Source organism: Lutra lutra, chromosome 13, assembly GCF_902655055.1.
Source record: "Lutra lutra chromosome 13, mLutLut1.2, whole genome shotgun sequence".
Classification (NCBI taxonomy): domain Eukaryota; kingdom Metazoa; phylum Chordata; class Mammalia; order Carnivora; family Mustelidae; genus Lutra; species Lutra lutra.
This window is the reverse complement of record NC_062290.1, coordinates 23,073,504-23,094,531: the sequence shown is the minus strand read 5'-3', so window position 1 is coordinate 23,094,531 and position 21,028 is coordinate 23,073,504. Positions and strand designations below refer to the sequence as shown.

The 21,028-nt window shown below is 41.2% G+C and overlaps 1 pseudogene; it reads left to right on the top strand.

Moving 5' to 3' along the window:
* The first annotated feature begins 2,724 nt into the window (after positions 1–2,724).
* Positions 2,725–4,201, top strand: LOC125082942 (spermatogenesis-associated protein 31D1-like; annotated as a pseudogene).
* Positions 4,202–21,028: the final 16,827 nt, after the last annotated feature.

Sequence of the window (21,028 nt, the reverse complement as noted above, 5' to 3'; positions counted from 1 at the left end):
CAATCCAGAGGTTGCCCTTCAGAGAATGGATTTTTTGTTTTCCTGTTTCTTTTCCCAGATTTCTAAATGCTTTTGATAGGGTTAGAGAAATACCTAAAACGGGAAGTCTTAAGAGAACAGACATTCGTTCTTCTAGGAAAAGAGGTCTAGCAGGGGTAAGGGTTAAGGAAGGACTAAGGTTTCTACTTGAAACTCACAGTCTATCTGGGTATGGTGGCGGGTCTTGGTTAAAATCCCAAATACAGGGATTCTGTAGTCCTGAATTGGGTTATTTTGAGAGTATGAGGTCTGTGTAAGAGAATAGTTTCCCAGCACGTGATCATGAGTCACATTCCCATGTCTAGCATCACTCGATCAAGCCTTCCTTCATGCTGGGCTGATCAGGAGAACACTGCTAAGCCTCTAAGAAGACAGTGGGGTCTGAGCTATGACCTAGGATACAGGGTCCTACCTGAGGCAGCATAGATGTGACTGTTGGGTTTCATTTTCTATGTCCTCATTGAACAAAGGACTTCTGACTGAGAATATCAAGTGTGGACCTTCCAGACAAAATCCTCCTCTGAGTTTTTCAAAGAAGTAAATATTGACAATACTTTATCACCTTAAAAACTGAAAAAAGCAAAGAACACAAAGTTCTATTAATTAAAGTCCTACTATTCTTGCATAAAGAATGTCTCCATTTCTGAGAAAAGATTTAGACATGGGTCCCAACCCCCCTCATTCTTTTTATTTTTGTTCTAGCATCAGGGAAGAGCCAAGAGGAGGAGGAAAGGTGGGACTCTGAAAGGTAAGGTTCTGCCTATTCCACCTGAGCTCTCCAAGGGTGACCCCTGCTGTTCTCTCCATAAGGGCTCAGGTCCATGATCTCTGAGGATGCCAGCTGCTAGATACATTCCCTCTCAGAAAACAGAGGCCCCAGAAGAGAGGCTCATGGAAAGGTAGCCAGAGTGCAAAACCCTTCTCAGATTCCCTGCTCTGACCATTACTGAGCATGAAGCAGTGATGGATCTTGACAATGGGTGTTGCCCATTAGGTGGCCATGTGAGATGTCATGAGTCAGAATCTCTATCTCCTGACTTTGTGAAAGACTTGTGACATCATGGATACTCAATTTCCTCTTTGAGATGACCGTTGACCTATGATCCACATAGGATGGTTTTCAGTATTACATAGCATAAATAATATGTAGAAAAGCCCATTGTGAATGATAGAACAATATAAGTCTTATTATTATTAGCATTGATCACATGACCTTATATCCTAATTCTTGGAGCTCTCCAAGTCCAATCTACCAAGAGTATCATGTAAAGGACACTCTACTTAGCTTCTTTTTTTTTTTTTTTTTTAAAGATTTTATTTATTTGACAGAGAGAGAGAGAGATCACAAGTAGGCAGAGAGGCAGGCAGAGAGAGGAGGAAGCAGGCTCAGTGCTGAGCAGAGAGCCCGATGCGGGACTCGATCCCAGGACCCTGAGATCATGACCTGAGCCGCAGGCAGAGGCTTAACCCACTGAACCACCCAGGCGCCCCTACTTAGCTTCTTTTAAGATCTTTTGCTTCTATCTTCATCTATCTCCTGGTTTCCTGGATTGGAGAACTTGCCAGAGTCAAGTAGAAGAGGCAAGAAATGTGCTTTCTCTTCTACAAAGGTAACTAAACATTACCTTTTTTCCTGTACCCCCCTTTTAAGCAGAATCTTTGAACTTCTAGAGCCTCAGGGAAGCCTGGAATTGACATGGGATGGAAACTCCTCAGAGTTAGAATTTGAAAGTCCTGGGGATGTGAATGGGGAGCCTACCTTTGCCAGGGTCACTTATATTTGTTCTGGTCCTGGCTGCAGCTTTGTACCTCCTGTCTCCCAGAGCCCCCTAGGTGGCATCATGATACCATCCACTTTTGTCAACTGTTATGTTGAGACCCCTTCTTTGATGTGTGTAATACCAAACTGCTGAGATGGATCAGCTGCTATTCCCAGAGGCTCTGGAAGATGCTACTCCCTCTGTTATCCCCTTGGCTTCCACACCTCCTATGACTGACTCATCATTAACTTCATCCCCTGACCTCAGCAGTCTGTCCAGGAGACCTAATATCAGCCCCTTTGCCTGAGCCTTCTCTACCATTCCCCACCATCTTCTCACCTAACCCAATGACCCCTTTAGCTGATTTTTTCTTACCCTCACCCCCTGGTCACTCTCTGCTACTAGAGTCAAAAGCCTTGGATTCTCAGTTTCCAGTGAGCCATTCCATATCCCATCCCCTTGCCATTCCCCCTTCCAAACTACATGACATTCAGAAAGGAGATCCTATTGTCCAACCAGAGGCTACTTTACCTCTAAATACCATCTCTGCTCTTAACCCAACCATTTCACAAGATATCAACCTCTTACCAAATCTGTCTTGGACAAGGAATCCCACTGATTCATTTGCTTGTCATCATGCTCCACCAACTGTTTCACCACTGCCAGACTGCCCTTTCACTGTAACTCAATCCAAATTGATTTCCATCTCATTGAACCATGTTCCTGAGAAGTCATCTCTAGATAGCCCTGGTGGGTTGTCCACTGATGTCCCAATAATCAGAGGTAGTGACTCTTTAAGTCTGTCAAGTTCAGAGTTCTCCTCCTGAAAGGCTCATGCCAAGAACATGTTCCTCCCCACATTATCACACTCATCGGGGTGAGAACAACAAAGTCAGTCCCCATTGTGGATCATCCTCTCCCTGCTATGCAACCCAGTGAGACTGTACAAGACAACACATGTGGCCCAGAGGTGCTCACAAGGCAAGCTGGGGCTGGACATGAGCCAGTGCATGAGAATCTGAGTTCCAGTAACAGAGTAGAAATGCAACAGGGCAAAGTGATGGTGGAAAATAATTTAGAACATTTTGCCATGCCCAACCTGTCTAGGGATATATTCGACACCAAGAAGCTGTGTACCCTTCAATCCCAATCTTGGGACACCTTGACAACCAGTGAGTTGGGAAGCTCCAAAATGATAAATGTCAATATGAGTAAAGTAGATCCTGATCACAGAAGTAGATTCCCTGATCACAGAACAACCCTCACCAAAAATACTGGTTCCCCAAGATTCTAAACTATCAGACCTGAAAGGACAGATCCTGAGTGAGTTAAAGTTTAAACTAGAGAGTGAGGAGCATAACCAGGCTCAAGGATGCCCCACTGACATGCCCCTTCCTTCAAATAGCTTGACTTCCAAGGCTTTACTGATTCAGTCCCAGAGTGTGTGCAGTGGGGACATAGAAGCATCCTAGGTGCTGCACATCCAACTGAAGGACAGCAGAATTAGCACGGAGGAGCAGCAGGAATCCTGAGACTCGAAGCTGACCTTCTATAAGGTCCAGCCTATGAACTTCCCACAAAGAAGAAGTGCAAAGAAAGTGAGACCTCAGGATCCCAAAGCAAGAAAATGCAGAAGTAAGGACTCAGGAGTAGGGACATCTGTAGGCAGAGAGAAGAGTCACTGCACTGAGGACTGATAATGAGAGAGTGCTTCCCCAACTCTGTCACAGAAGGAACAGTTTCCTCTTGAAAGTTACTTCAGAAAAAAGATGAGGCAATTTTCTCAGTGGATCAATTCCAAGAAAAAAATCACAGGGCATCAAGAAAGTCCCCAGCAAAAAAGCCAAGTTCATGTCCACCTTAGCGCAGCACCAAGACCCAATTGAAAATGTGGCTACTTTTGGGAGTGATCAGCTTCCTGAAACTCACAAGCTCACTTGGGAAGGTCCTAGAAGAGAAGCTGGCACATATGTATGGATCTGAGGCCTCAGAGTTAAGCCAGCAGCAGGAAGGTGTACAGGCCCAAATAGGGCCTGACAAGTGACATCCCTCCAACTATCAGACTCTCTCTGACCCACAGCAAGAGAAATGGGTAAGTATCAAGTCCTGCAGCCAAGAAGCTGTCTGTGCTGACCAGAACCGTCTTACAAGTGTCAGACAGAACAGAGACAGGGTCAGCCATCCCCAGAAAGCTGAGGTCTTCAAGGATCAGCTGTTATGCCAGAGTCAACCCCCTTCTTCTCTGGCCTCTGGGAAGTCTGTGCCTCATCCAAGCCCCACCTGTATGTATCAAGTGCATCACCAGGGGTGACCCTGATGAAAGTACTGTGTTTAGCGATTTGACTCTTCTACTCAAGCAGAAAATGCTTCTCCAGCACTTCCAGGGAGAAAAATTTCCCTAAAGAAATCATTCAGTCCTTGTCGAGAAAGCCTCCCAGTTTTCATGACAGTATATCTCTGATAAGAACAACCTTCAGTCCAACCAAGAATATTAATCCTCCTCAAAAAACATTTCTTCTAATAGAGAGTGGTGTTCTCTGTGTCCTGCACTGAGACTGGGCTGGTGCTTGCACTCAGGGAAAGGAAGCAGTGCGTTCAACTCCTAATGATTAACTCTTTTGGCTTCTACAAGTGCACCAGTCCTTGTAAGAAGCCAAACAGTAGCTTCTCAGTTTTATCCTGGGGTTGTTTATTTGATCCTGCTCTGAAAATCCTATATTTAAAACATTTACAGTTTTTGTTTGTTTTGTTTTGTTTTTTGTTTTTCATAAAAAATACAAAGAGCTTACTCTGAAAACCTTCAGGACTTTACAAATAGTGAGAAAAACCTTTACAGTGTAGAACTTGACTCAAACTCTTTTCATCTGCTCCCAAATTATCTGTCGGGTGGGATGAGTTACTGTCATCTAGGCTTCACCTCCTGGAGGATACTCAGGCTTATTACAGCCCAATGATACCATTTCAACATCATATGAGTGTATGGTATAGTCTTTGAGCATGAAGAGAGTACTTCCAGGGATGTTTCCAGGGAAACTGTCATCCTGTATGGTGCCTGCCTTCCCAGACATGCAACATTTTATACCAAGGTTACAGTAATTGAGAGGTGCATTAATTATCTATTTGCTGTGTAATGGATATTCCAAAATTTAGTGGCTTAAAAAATACATACTTATTATGTCATGGCTTTTGTGGGTCAGAATTTCGGGCAAGGCCTACCTGGAGTCTCTGCTTCAAGGCTGCAATTAAGATGTCAGCTGAGGCTACATTCTCATCTGGAGGCTTGACTGGGGAAGGACCAACTCCTATCCTCATTCACACAGTTGCTGGCAAGATGCAGTTCTTCAAAGTCTGTTGGAATGAGATCATCAGTACCTTGCTGGCTCTTGGCTGTAGCTCGATGGTTCCTTGTCATGTGGACTTCTCCAGCATGGCAGCTTACTTCATCAAAGCAAGGAGAGAGTCTGCAAACAAGACAGAAGTTACGATCTTTTGTAAACTAATGGAAATGACATCCCATTACTTTTCCTTTTTTCTATTAGTCAGAGGCAAATCACTAAGTCCAGCTTATGCTCAAGGGGAGGGGTAATTACATAAGAGTGTGAACATCAGGGAGTGGGGATGATTGGAATCTTCTTAGAAGTCTTCCTAATGCAAGGGCTTCTTCTTGGACACCCTAGTCAGTTTGCTGAAGCAAAAGTGGCCAAAGGTGCCATGTGGATCTTTGTCCTCATTCATATCCAAGTCATCAAGGTCAAAACTGTTTAATGGCTAAATGGAGTGGCAGCTGGCAAGTAAACAACAAAGAGACTGGAGCATCCAAAGAAGGAAGAAAAGGTGGTGCAGAGAGGTAAAGTTAGTATGGGTTCATCCTGAATGGTAAAATAAAATAAGCCCTCAGAACCACCTGACTTACCAGTATTCAGATTTAGAGGGGAGGAAAAACTAGGTGTAATATGGCTCATCCTGGCTCTATCACAGTCTCTCCACTTTGCCCTAGGTTGCAGACCATAGGTCTAAATAAGTAACCTTCAGCTTCTGTAGACCTAGCCACACTTATAGAGGAAGGAAACCCTACAGTTTGCAAGGTTTAAGTTCTGTTCTTATTAATATATTTAATATAGTACATCCATCATTTCAAATTAAATTCTCATAGCTTGAACATCAGAGAGAATGGGTCACCCAATTGATGGAAAAGCAAGTACTAGGGATCTCAGAGTATGTAACTCCAATTTTGAGATATTTTCCTTGTTTTTATGGCTTGAAGACTTCTAACCAAGAGAGATGTGAAGGCTCAAATGGGCTGAGTTAATGGCCTTGGGTCACATAACAAGTCATATCTAATGTGTATTGCTTCCATTCAGAGAAACATTGGATGATGTAATGAGACAGACTTTGCACACTTAGAATGTATAGGAAGTCATCTGTCCAAATTACATGGTAATACCATCCACGAGTGATCTCATACTTCTGTTCTGCTTCTAGGATTGTTTTCCTTTCTTCCAGATTCCTGCTCCAATGAGAAATCATCATGATCATAAAAAGTAAGAATTATATTAGCTGAAAAATGATTGGAGAGATGAGGATCAATTTCTCTAGAAAAAGATGTGCTTTGTGCCCACACTCAGGATCACAGTGTTATGAAATTTCAGGAGAGTGTCATTTATACATTAGTGATATAGTCTGGTGCCCAAAGAATTGTCCCTGACATATAATGCAATGGGAATTGGTTACCTGACTTTTTCAACCTCAAGCTTAAACTCTAAACCTAATGTCAGGGTGGACAAAAATGCATGGATTGGTACCTTGATGTTGACCGGGCATGGGGACCCCAGATCCTAGCCTCAGGCATTGTGAATTTCTCTGGTGCCAGGTGGTGCCTAAGGCAATTGGGTTCCTTGAGGCAGCCACGAGAAGGATTAACACAGATTTGTGCCCCAATCGGCAGATGCAGTGAAGGAGCCCAGGCTATCTGAGGGGGCTCTTCTCTTGAGGCTTTTCGCCTAGAACTTCCACTGGCCCTGGATCAGAGCCTAAACTAGGCTATTTTACTGGGGTCACAAGGCTACATTTGGTTTTTATTAAGAAGGTCAAGTGGCAAGTTCAGAGACTTGTAGAGGCTGCCTCCTTATTTCTCCCAGGAGACTCACGGTCTGTTCTTTCCTTCATTGGTGGGGATGGGGAAGCAGGGAAAGAACTGATTCTTTTTTTTTTTTTTTAAGATTTATTTGACATAGAGAGATAGAGAAAGCACACACAAGCAGGGAAGCAGCAGAGGGAGAGGGAGAAGCAGGCCCTCTGAGCAGGGAGCCCGACGCGGGGTTCAATCCAGGACCTTGGGATCATGACCTGAGCTCAAGGCAGATGCCTAACCGACTGAGCTACTCAGGCACCCCAGAACTGATTCTTATAAGAGTAAGAGTGCTTCCTTGTGGAGAGGAGGTTGGGCAGGCAATGACAAGAGTGGGTAATTTTCCTCTGTAGGGATTCTTTCCCAACTTTAAGCAGCCTTCATTTGAGGTAGGATAATTTACCAAGCTATTGATAGCTGCTTCTGCCAGAGGGGACTCCAGAAGGAATAAAAGTTAACTTTCCCTTTTGTCTTAGAGGAAGTTCTGAGCTTCTGGTCTCATGGGTTATTAATCGTTTTCATGTTTCCTGACCCCAAAGAGAAGTTGTGAGGCTCCAGTTGTATAGTCCTGTCCAGACTCTTACATGAGAGGAAAATTTTTATCAGGTGTTCCCAGGAGAGAGGAGACAGGGGTTGACATAGGTGCTGGGTTGAAAGGAGAGTTACCTAAAGGTACCAGGGGCTCTAGTGATTTGATACTAATGGTGTAAAAGATGGGTTCCTAAGTGTGTTCTGTATGGAAGTCTCTAGGAGATAGCACAATTTTTCTTTTCTTTTTCTTTCTTTTTTTTGTGTGTGAGTTTTTTCTAAATTTTTATTGTGTTTTGTTTGTGACTATATATCATTAGTTTTTGAGGTAGTGTTCCAAGATTCATTGTTTACATATAACATTGCTGTTATATGTAACATTGTTGCTCTGCTGCTCCATGCAATACATGCCCTCCTTAATACTCACCACCAGGCTCACCCATTCCTCCACTTCCTTCCCCCCTAAAACCCTCAGTTTGTTTCTCAGAGTCCCTAGTCTCTCATGGTTCGCCTTCCCCTTCTATTCCCCCACCCCATTCACTTTTCCTTTCCTTCTCCTAATGTCCTCCATGTTATTCCTTATGTTCCAAAAGTAAGTGAAACCATATGATAACTGACTTTCTCTGTTTGACGTATTTCACTCAGCATAATCTTCTCCAGTCCCATCCATGTTGATGCAAAAGTTGGGTATTCATCTTTTCTGATGACTGAGTGATATTCCATTGTATATATGGACCACATCTTCTTTATCCATTTGTCTGTTGAAGGGCATCTCAGCTCTTTCCACAGTTTGGCTATTGTTGACATTGCTGCTATGAACATTGGGGTGCATATGGCCCTTCTTTTCACTACATCTATATCTTTAGGGTAAATACTCAGTAATAGCACAATTTTTCTAAGGGATGAAATGATGTTTGCTGAGATGAATGATCATCAAGCTGCATTACCTTGGGAGCTGCAACAAAATATTGCATTGCCCACAGTTGGCATAGAGGTTATACAAACACTGGCCTTTCAATGGGCCAAAGGAGCTTGCGCAATCAACATCCCAATGGCAACCACGATGGAATCAAGGGCAGAGTCTCTTTCTTACATATTTGCCTGATAGTGAATATTTACCTAATAGCAAAAGCCTCTCCCACATCCCCATTGTCAGTAATGACTAATATTGGATACCTTCCTTTAACACAGGGTCTCTGAGCCAGATTTATTTTAATTTAGAAAAATTAGGTACTGCTTGCTATACTTCAATTTTGCAAAACATGCTTTTATGTATATTATCCTATTTAATATTTACAATCCTTCAAAGTAGATTACTTTTCAATTTTTCTTACTTAAATTAAAATAATTAACATATAATGTATTATTGGTTTCAGATGTAGAGTTTGGTGATTCATCAGTCTTATATAATACCCAGTGCTCATTACATCCCATGCCCTCCTTAATGTCCCTCATGCAGTTACCCCATCCTCTCATCTCCCTCTCCCCTCCAGCCACTGTCAGTTTGTTTCCTGTGATTAAGAGTCTCTTATGGTTTGTCTACCTCTCGGATTTCATTGTTTTATTTTTTCCTCTCTTCCCCTATGATCCTCTGTTTCGATTTTTAAGTTCCATATATGAGTGATATCATATGATAATTGTCTTTACTGATTGACTTATTTCACTTAGCATAATACACTCTAGTTCCATCCATGTCATTACGAATTGAAAGATTTAATTTTTTTGATGGCTGAGTAGTATTCCAGTGTGTGTGTGTGTATGTGTGTGTGTCTGTCTGTCTGTCTGTACCACATCTTCTTTATACATTCATCTGTCAATGGACATCTGGGCTCCTTACATAGTTTGGCTATTGGGGACACTACTGGTATAAACACTGGGATGCAAGTGCCCCTTCAGATCACTACATTCACATGTTTGGGGTAAATACCCAGTAGTGCAATTGCTAAGTCAAAGGGTAGTTCTATTTTTAAATTTTTGAGGAAGCTCCATATTGTTTTCCAGAGTGGCTGCACCAGCTTGCATTCCCACCAACAGTGTATGAGATTCCCCTTTTTCTGCATCCTCACCAACATCTGTCACTTCCCGATTTGTTAATTTCAGCCATTCTGACTGGTGTGAGATGGTACTTCATTGAGGTTTTGATTTATATTTCCCTGATGACAAGTGATGTGGAGCATTTTTTTTCATGTGTCTTTTGGCCATTTGTATGTCTTCTTTGGAGAAATGTCTGTTCATGTCTTCTGCCTTTCTTGATTGGATTATTTGGTTGTTTTTTTTTTTGGGTGATGAGTTTGATAACTTCTTTATAGATTTTAGATACTAGCCCTTTATCTGATATGTCATTTGTAAATATCTTTTCCCAATCTATCAGTTGTCTTTTGGTTTTGTTGACTGTTTCCTTTGCTTTGCAAAAGCTTTTTATCTTGAAGCAGTCCGAACAGTTCATTTTTGCCTTTGTTTTCCTTGCCTTTGGAGATGTGTGTAGCCATGTGGAGTTTTGTCAAGAAGTTGCTGTGGCTGAGATCCCAGAGGTTGCTGCCTGGTTCTCCTGTAGATTTTGATGGATTCCTCTCTCACATTTAGGTCTTTCATCCACTTTGAGTCTATCTTGTATGTGGTGTAAGGAAATGGCCCAGTTTCATTCTTCTGCATGTGGCTGTCCGATTTTCCCAACACCATTTGTTGAAGAGACTATCTTTTTTCTCTTGGATAGTCTTTCCTGCTTCATCAAAGATTAGTTGACCATAGAGTTGAAGGTCCATTTCTGGGTTCTCTGTTCTGTTCCACTGATCTATGTGTCTGGTTTTGTGCCAGTACCATACTTTCCTGATGATGACAGCTTTGTAATAGAGCTTGAAGTCTGGAATTGTAATGCCACAAGTTTTGGTTTTCTTTTTCAACATTCTGTTGGCTATTCAGGGTCTTTTCTGGTTCCATACAAATTTTAGGATTATTTGCTCCTCCTCTGTGAAAAAAAATGATGGTGTTCTGATAGGGATTGCATTGAATGTGTAGATTGCTCTAAGTAGCAGAGACATTTTAACAGTAATTGTTCTTCCAAACCATGAGCATGGTTTTTTTTTTTTTTTTTCCATTTCCTGTGTCTTCCTCAATTTTTTTCATGAGTGTTCTATAGTTTTCAGAGTAGAGATCCTTTGTCTCTTTGGCTAGGTTTATTCCTAGGTATCTTATGGTTTTTGGTGCAATTATAAATGGGATTAACTCCTTAAATTTTTTTTCTTCTGTCTTCTTGGTAGTGTATAGAAATGCAACTGATTTCTGGGCAATGATTTTCTATCCTGCCACTTTGCTGAATTCCTGTACAAGGCCTAGCAATTCCGGGATGGAGTCTTTTGGGTTTTCCACATAGAGTATCATGTAATCTGCAAAGAGTGGGTGTTTGCCTTCTTTGCAAAATCAGATGTCTTTTATACCTTTTTGTTGTGTGATTGCTGAGGCTAGGACTTCTAGCACTATGTTGAACAGCAGTGTGATAGTGGCCATCCCTGCTGTGTTCCTGATCTTAGGGGCAAAGCTCTCAATTTTTCCCCATTGAGAATTATATTCACTATGGGCTTTTTGTATATGGCTTTTATGATATCGAGGTATGTTCCCTCTATCCCTATAATGTGAAGACTTCTAATCAAGAAAGGATGCTGTACTTTGTCAAATGCTTTTTCTGCATCTATTGAGAGGATCATATGGTTCTCATCTTTTCTTTTATTTATGTAGGTATCAAATTGATTGATTTGTGGATATTGAACCAACCTTATAGCCCAGGAATAAATCCAGCTTGGTCATGATGAATAATCCTTTTAATGTACTGTGGGATCCTGTTGGCTAGTATTTTGATGAGAATTTTGGCATACATGTTCATCAGATATATTGGTCCATAATTCTCCTTTTTGGTAGGGTTTTGTCTGGTTTGGGTATCAAAGTAATTCTGGTCTCATAGATAGAGTTTGGAAGTTTTCGTTTCTTTTCTATTTTTTGAAACAGCTTCCAAAGAATCGGTATAATTCTTCTTTAAATGTTTGATAGGGGGTGCCTGGGTGGCTCAGTGGGTTAAGCCGCTGCCTTCGGCTCAGGTCATGATCCCAGGTCCTGGGTTCGAGCCCCACATCGGGCTTTCTGCTCAGCAGGGAGCCTGCTTCCTCCTCTCTCTCTGCCTGCCTCTCTGCCTACTTGTGATTTCTCTCTGTCAAATAAATAAATAAAATCTTAAAAAAAAATAAATAAATGTTTGATAGAATTTCCCTGGGAAGCCATCCAGCCCGAGTTCTTGTTTTTTGGGAAATTTCTGATTACTGCTTCAATTTCCTTGCTGGTTATGGATCTGTTCTGGTTTTCTAGTTCTTCCTGTTCAGTTTGGTAGTTTATATATTTCTAGGAATGCATCCATTTCTTCCAGATTCCCTAATTTGTTGGCATATATTTGCTCATAATATGTTCTTAAAATTGCTTGCATTTCTTTGGTTGTGATCTCTCCTCTTCCACTCATGATTTTATTTATTTGGGTCCTTTCTCTTTCCTTTTTGGTAAGTCTGGCCAGGGGTTTATCAACCTTATTAATTCTCTCAAAGAACCAGCTCCTAGTTTTACTGATCTGTTCTACTGTTCTTTTGGTTTCTATTTCATTGATTTCTGTTGAGTTAAGCACCCAACTCTTAGTGTCAGGTCAGGTCATGTTCTCAGAGGCGGTGGGATGGAGCCCTGCATTGGGCTCCACCCTCAAGTGGGGAGTCTGATTGAAGATTCTCTTCCTCTGTCCCCCTCAACTCATGCACATGTGTGCTATCTCTCAAATAGATGCCTGGGTGGCTCAGTCAGTTAAGCTGCTGCCTTCAGCTCAGGTCATGATCCCAGGGTTCTGGGATCAAGACCCAAATCAGGCTCCTTGCTTGGCAGGTAGCCTGCTTCTCTCCCTGCCTCTGCCTGCCACTCTGCCTGTTTGTGCACTCTCTCTCTCTCTCTAACAAATAAATAAATAAAATCTTTAAAATAAATAAATAAATATTTTTTAAAAAATAAATAAAATACGAAGTTATAGTTCAATAATATATTATAAATTTAAGAGATTAATTTATTTTTATCCTACACCATATATACATACTCTGGTTTTAAGAATACTGAATGTTGGAGGAGGAGTCAAGATGGCGGAGAAGTAGCAGCTGAGACTACTTCGGGTAGCAGGAGATCAGCTAAATAGCTTATCTAAAGATTGCAAACACCTACAAATCCAACAGGAGATTGAAGAGAAGAAGAACAGCAATTCTAGAAACAGAAAATCAACCACTATCTGAAAGGTAGGACTGGCGGAGAAGTGAATCCAAAGCGACGGGAAGATAGACCGCGGGGGGAGGGGCCGGCTCCCGGAAAGTGGCAGAGCAACGGAGCAAAATCAGGACTTTTAAAAGTCTGTTCCGCTGAGGGACATCGCTCCAGAGGCTTAACTGGGGTGAAGCCCAGGTGGGGTCAGTGCGGCCTCAGGTCCCACAGGGTCGCAGAAGGATCGGGGGTGTCTGAGTGTCGCAGAGCTTACCGGTATTAGAACGGGGAAGCCGGCTACAGAGACAGAGCTGAGGAGTGACTCTCAGCTTGGGGTTGCCTTGAACCGGTTGCAGGCTCGGTCAGCTCGGAGCACGGCCGGAGGCCAGGGTGACGGGAGTCATTGGGCACTGTTCTCTGAGGGTGCACTGAGGAGTGGGGCCCCGGGCTCTCGGCTCCTCCGGGCCGGAGACCGGGAGGCCGCCATCTTCATTCCCGTCCTCTGGAACTCTACCGAAAGCGCTCAGGGAACAAAAGCTCCTGAAAGCAAACCCGAGCGGATTACTCAGCGCGGCCCCGGGTAAGGGCGGTGCAACTCCGCCTGGGGCAAAGACGCTTGAGAATCACTACAACAGGCCCCTCCCCCAGAAGATCAACGGGAAACCCAGCCAGGACCAAGTTAACCTACCAAGGAGTGTAGTTTCAATACCAAGGAGAGCGGCGGAATTCCAGAGGAGAAGAAAGCAAAGCACGGAACTCATGGCTTTCTCCCCATGATTTTTAGCCTTACAGTTAATTTAATTTTTTTTCTTTTTCAATTTTTTTTTTCTCCTGTAAATTTTTTTAACTTTTACCGTTTTCTTTTTTAACGTTTTTTAAATAGCTTATCTAATATATATATATATATTTTTCCTCTTTTTATATTTTTTCTTTATCGGCTTTCTTTTTTTAAATAGTTTTTTTTTTTTCTTTTTGAACCGCTTTTTATCCCCTTTCTCCCCCCTCACAATTTGGGATCTCTTCTGATTTGGCTAAAGCATATGTTCCTGGGGTTGTTGCCACCCTTTTAGTATTTTACTTACTCCTTCATAAACTCCTATCTGGACAAAATGACAAGGCGGAAAAATTCACAACAAAAAAAAGAACAAGAGGCAGTACCAAAGGCTAGGGACCTAATCAATACAGACATTGGTAATATGTCAGATATAGAGTTCAGAATGACGATTCTCAAGGTTCTAGCCGGGCTTGAAAAAGGCATGGAAGATATTAAAGCAACCCTCTCGGGAGAGATAAAAGCCCTTTCTGGAGAAATAAAAGAACTAAAATCTAACCAAGTTGAAATCAAAAAAGCTATTAATGAGGTGCAATCAAAAAATGGAGGCTCTCACTGCTAGGATAAATGAGGCAGAAGAAAGAATTAGCGATATAGAAGACCAAATGACAGAGAATAAAGAAGCTGAGCAAAAGAGGGACAAACAGCTACTGGACCACGAGGGGAGAATTCGAGAGATAAGTGACACCATGAGACGAAACAACATTAGAATAATTGGGATTCCAGAAGAAGAGGAAATGGAGAGGGGAGCAGAAGGTATATTGGAGAGAATTATTGGAGAGAATTTCCCCAATATGGCAAAGGGAACAAGCATCAAAATTCAGGAGGTTCAGAGAACCCCCCTCAAAATCAATAAGAATAGGTCCACACCCCGTCACCTAATAGTAAAATTGACAAGTCTTAGTGACAAAGAAAAGATCCTGAAAGGAGCCTGGGAAAAGAAGTCTGTAACGTACAATGGTAAAAATATTAGATTGGCAGCAGACTTATCCACAGAGACCTGGCAGGCCAGAAAGAGCTGGCATGATATATTCAGAGTACTAAATGAGAAAAACATGCAGCCAAGAATACTATATCCAGCTAGGCTATCATTGAAAATAGAAGGAGAGATTAAAAGCTTCCAGGACAAACAAAAACTGAAAGAATTTGCAAATACCAAACCAGCTCTACAGGAAATATTGAAAGGGGTCCTCTAAGCAAAGAGAGACCCTAAAAGTAGTAGATTAGAAAGAAACAGAGACAATATACAATAACAGTCACCTTACAGGCAATACAATGGCACTAAATTCATATCTCTCAATACTTACCCTGAATGTTAATGGGCTAAATGCCCCAATCAAAAGACACAGGGTATCAGAATGGATAAAAAAACAAAACCCATCTATATGTTGCCTACAAGAAACTCATCTTAAAACCGAAGACACCTCCAGGTTTAAAGTGAGGGGGTGGAAAAGAATTTACCATGCTAATGGACATCAGAAGAAAGCAGGAGTGGCAATCCTTATATCAGATCAATTAGATTTTAAGCCAAAGACTATAATAAGAGATGAGGAAGGACACTCTATCATACTCAAAGGATCTGTCCAACAAGAAGATCTAACAATTTTAAATATCTATGCCCCTAACGTGGGAGCAGCCAACTATATGAACCAATTAATAACAAAATCAAAGAAACACATCGACAAGAATACAATAATAGTAGAGGATTTTAACACTCCCCTCACTGAAATGGACAGATCATCCAAGCAAAAGATCAACAAGGAAATCAAGGCCTTAAATGACACACTGGACCAGATGGACATCACAGATATATTCAGAACATTTCATCCCAAAGCAACAGAATACACATTCTTCTCCAGTGCACAAGGAACATTCTCCAGAATAGATCACATTCTTGGTCCTAAATCAAGTCTCAACCGGTATCAAAAGATTGGGATCATTCCCTGCATATTTTCAGACCACAATGCTCTAAAGCTAGAACTCAAAAACAAGAGGAAATTTGGAAAGAACCCAAATACATGGAGACTAAACAGCATCCTTCTAAAGAATGAATGGGTCAACCAGGAAATTAAAGAAGAATTGAAAAAATTTATGGAAATAAATGATAATGAAAACACAACGGTTCAGAATCTGTGGGACACAACAAAGGCAGTCCTGAGAGGAAAATATATAGCGGTACAAGCCTTTCTCAAGAAACAAGAAAGGTCTCAGGTACACAACCTAACCCTACACCTAAAGGAGCTGGAGGAAGAACAAGAAAGAAACCCTAAACCCAGCAGGAGAAGAGAAATCATAAAGATTAGAGCAGAAATCAATGAAATAGAAACAAAAAAAAAAAAACAATAGAACAAATCAACGAAACTCGGAGCTGGTTCTTTGAAAGAATTAATAAGATTGATAAACCCCTGGCCAGACTTATCAAAAAGAAAAGAGAAAGGACCCAAATAAATAAAATCATGAATGAAAGAGGAGAGATCACAACGAACACCAAAGAAATACAGACAATTATAAGAACATACCATGAGCAACTCTACGCCAACAAATTTGACAATCTGGAAGAAATGGATGCATTCCTAGAGACATATAAACTACCACAACTGAACCAGGAAGAAATAGAAAGCCTGAAAAGACCCATAAGCAGTAAGGAGATTGAAACAGTCATCAAAAATCTCCAAACAAACAAAAGCCCAGGGCCAGACGGCTTCCCAGGGGAATTGTACCAAACATTTAAAGAAGAACTAATTCCTATTCTCCTGAAACTGTTCCAAAAAATAGAAATTGAAGGAAAACTTCCAAACTCATTTTATGAGGCCAGCATCACCTTGATCCCAAAACCAGACAAGGATCCCCACAAAAAAGAGAACTACAGACCAATATCCTTGATGAACACAGATGCAAAAATTCTCGCCAAAATACTAGCCAATAGGATTCAAAAGTACATTAAAAGGATTATTCACCACGACCAAGTGGGATTTATTCCAGGGCTGCAAGGTTGGTTCAACATCCGCAAATCAATCAATGTGATACAACACATTAATAAAAGAAAGAACAAGAACCATATGATACTCTCCATAGATGCTGAAAAAGCATTTGACAAAGTACGGCATCCCTTCCTGATCAAAACTCTTCAAAGTGTAGGGATAGACGGCACATACCTCAATATTATCAAAGCCATCTACGAAAAACCCACCGCAAATATCATTCTCAATGGAGAAAAACTGAAAGCTTTTCCGCTAAGGTCAGGAACACGGCAGGGATGTCCGTTATCACCACTGCTATTCAACATAGTACTAGAAGTCCTAGCCTCAGCAATCAGACAACAAAAGGAAATTAAAGGCATCCAAATCGGCAAAGAAGAAGTCAAACTATCACTCTTTGCAGATGATATGATACTCTATGTGGAAAACCCAAAAGACTCCACTCCAAAACTGCTAGAACTTGTACAGGAATTCAGTAAAGTGTCAGGATATAAAATCAATGCACAGAAATCAGTTGCACTTCTCTACACCAACAACAAGACAGAAGAAAGAGAAATTAAGGAGTCCATCCCATTTACAATTGCACCCAAAACTATAAGATACCTAGGAATAAACCTAACCAAAGAGAATAAGAATCTATACTCAGAAAACTATAAAGTACTCATGAAAGAAATTGAGGAAGACACAAAGAAATGGAAAAATGTTCCATGCTCCTGGATTGGAAGAATAAATATTGTGAAAATGTCTATGCTACCTAAAGCAATCTACACATTTAATGCAATTCCTATCAAAGTACCATCCATTTTTTTCAAAGAAATGGAACAAATAATCCTAAAATTCATATGGAACCAGAAAAGACCTCGAATAACCAAAGGAATATTGAAAAAGAAAGCCAAAGTTGGTGGCATCACAATTCCGGACTTCAAGCTCTATTACAAAGCTGTCATCCTCAAGACAGCATGGTACTGGCACAAAAACAGACACATAGATCAATGGAACAGAATAGAGAGCCCAGAAATGGACCCTCAACTCTATGGTCAACTCATCTTCGACAAAGCAGGAAAGAATGTCCAATGGAAAAAAGACAGCCTCTTCAATAAATGGTGTTGGGAAAATTGGACAGCCACATGCACAAAAATGAAATTGGATCATTTCCTTACACCACACACGAAAATAGACTCAAAATGGATGAAGGATCTCAATGTGAGAAAGGAATCCATCAAAATCCTCGAGGAGAACACAGGCAGCAACCTCTTCGACCTCAGCCGCAGCAACATCTTCCTAGGAACATCGCCAAAGGCAAGGGAAGCAAGGGCAAAAATGAACTTTTGGGATTTTATCAAGATCAAAAGCTTTTGCACAGCAACGGAAACACTTAACAAAACCAAAAGACAACTGACAGAATGGGAGAAGATATTTGCAAATGACATATCAGATAAAGGGCTAGTGTCCAAAATCTATAAAGAACTTAGCAAACTCAACACCCAAAGAACAAATAATCCAATCAAGAAATGGGCAGAGGACATGAACAGACATTTCTGCAAAGAAGACATCCAGATGGCCAACAGACACTGAAAAAGTGCTCCATATCACTCGGCATCAGGCAAATACAAATCAAAACCACCATGAGATATCACCTCACACCAGTCAGAATGGCTAAAATGAACAAGTCAGGAAATGACAGATGCTGGCGAGGATGCGGAGAAAGGGGAACCCTCCTACACTGTTTGTGGGAATGCAAGCTGGTGCAACCACTCTGGAAAACAGCATGGAGGTTCCTCAAAATGTTGAAAATAGAACTACCCTATGACCCTGCAATTGCACTGCTGGGTATTTACCCTAAAGATACAAACGTAGTGATCCGAAGGGGCACGTGCACCCGAATGTTTATAGCAGCAATGTCTACAATAGCCAAACTATGGAAAGAACCTCGATGTCCATCTACAGACGAACGGATAAAGAAGAGGTGGTATATATACACAATGGAATACTATGCAGCCATCAAAAGAAATGAAATCTTGCCATTTGCGACGACGTGGATGGAACTAGAGGGTATCATGCTTAGCGAAATAAGTCAATCGGAGAAAGACAACTATCATATGATCTCCCTGATATGAGGGAGAGGAGATGCAACAGGGGGGTTGAGGGGGTAGGAGAAGAGTAAATGAAACAAGATGGGATTGGGAGGAAGACAAACCATAAGTGACTCTTAATCTCACAAAACAAACTGAGGGTTGATGTGGGATAGGGGTTTGGGAGAGGGGGGTGGGGTTATGGATATTGGGGAGAGTATGTGCTATGGTGAGTGCTGTGAAGCGTGTAAACCTGGCGATTCTCAGACCTGTACCCCTGGGGATAAAAATATATGTTTATAAAGCTGTAAAAAAAAAAAAAAAGAAAAAGAAAAAAGAAAGGATGAATACCCAAGTTTTGTAGCAACATGGACGGGACTGGAAGAGATTATGCTGAGTGAAATAAGTCAAGCAGAGAGAGTCAATTATCATATGGTTTCACTTATTTGTGGAGCATAACAAATAGCATGGAGGACAAGGGGAGATGGAGAGGAGAAGGGAGTTGAGGGAAATTGGAAGGGGAGGTGAACCATGAGAGACTATGGACTCTGAAAAACGATCTGAGAATTTTGAAGGGGTGGAGGGTGGGAGGTTGGGGGCACCAGGTGGTGGGTATTGTAGAGGGCACGGATTGCATGGAGCACTGGGTGTGGTGCAAAAATAATGAATACTGTTATGCTGAAAAAATAAAAAAATTAAAAAAAAAAGGAATACTGAATGTCTGATTTTTTTTGTGCATTTCCTATAGAATAGAGATAAAGGTATCAATGAATATGCATACTGCATATGCATATGTATAAATATGTACACAGTATACATAATATTCTGTTAAAATAAATTCACATGGCCACTTAGACACTGTGAGGTCTTACTGCCCTCCCCTTGAATTTGGGCTAGGCTGACTATTACCTGATAAAGAACATATAATAACCCTATGCCAATTCTGGTTTCTCTCTTGCTCTTTGAGATTCCTGAGCTACAATGTAAAAGGACACTGTAGACCAGACCAGCTGCCTGCTGAATATTTCCTAGAGAACCAATCAATGCCACCAGGAGCAGAAGAATTGCCTGGCTGAGCCCTGCTCAAATTCTTAATTCACAAAATCATAAGATACAGTAAAAGTATTATTTGTTTTAAGCCACTACATTTTGGGGTAGTTTGTTTGAGTAATATAATCAGAACAGAATAATATATGCACATTCACACACACACAGATAGCTAAATATGTGAATGCACCCAAACACACACAGTAATATATGTCCAGTTTTTTTTTTCCCTAAAAAGATTAATAAGTAACTATTAATAGTGACTTCTTGGGTGCCTGGGTGGCTCAGTTGGTTGAGCAACTGCCTTTGGCTCAGGTCATGATCCTGGAGTACTGGGATCAAGTCCCGCATCGGGCTCCTGGCTAGACGGGGAGTCTGTTTCTCCCTCTGACCTGCTCTTTTCTGCTCTCTCTCACTGTCTCTCTCTCCAATAAATAAATAAAATCTTTTTAAAAAATAGTGACTTCTTAAGGGACAGAAACTTAAAATAAAGGAAAGCTTCTCCTTTTCACAATATGGCTATCTTTACTCTTTAAATTTTTTTGAACTTTGCTTTTTGTAATTGCACTTTTATATATTTTTTCTTTTTTCTTTTTCTTTTCTTGCTGGAAGGCTTATCTGGGTGGTGAAATGAAAAGCTGTCTCTTCCTTACATGTTTTCTGTATTTAAAAAACTAACACATTTTAGGGGTGCCTGGGTATCTCAGTGGGTTAAAGCCTCTGCCTTTGGCTCAGAGGTCTCGGGGTCCTGGGATCAAGACCCAAGTCGGGAATCTCTGCTCAGCAGGGAGCCTGCTTCCCCTCCTCTCTCTCTGCCTGCCTCTCTGCCTACTTGTGATCTCTGTCAAATAAATAAATCTTTAAAAAAAACTAACACATTGGGGCACCTGGGTGGCTCAGTGGTTAAAGCCTCTGCCTTCAGCTCAGGTCATGATCTCAGGGTCCTGGGATCGAGCCCCACATCAGGCTCTCTGCTCAGCGGGGAGCCTGCCTCCTCCTCCTCTCTCTCTCTGCCTGCCTCTCTGCCTACTCATGATCTGTCTGTCCAAAAAAAAAAAAAAATCTTCAAAAAAAAAAAACTAACACATTTTATGAAAACTAAAATTAATCTGTGGGACTGAAAGAAAAAAAGAGAATGCACACTTTCTAACCATACTTTCTTACAACAATCTTTTTCCTTATTTTTTACAATGAGTTCTTTCTCTTCTGTCCCATTTACCTGATTTTAGCACATTTTACAGCACTGGCGATGATCTAGCCTGGTTCTAATTCCATTGTTTTCCTATGCTTCATTTCCTCTACTATATTTTGAAATCATCACCCTTCACTGTTCAGTTCTTAGTCACAATACCATATTCTTAAAGTTAAATCCAACA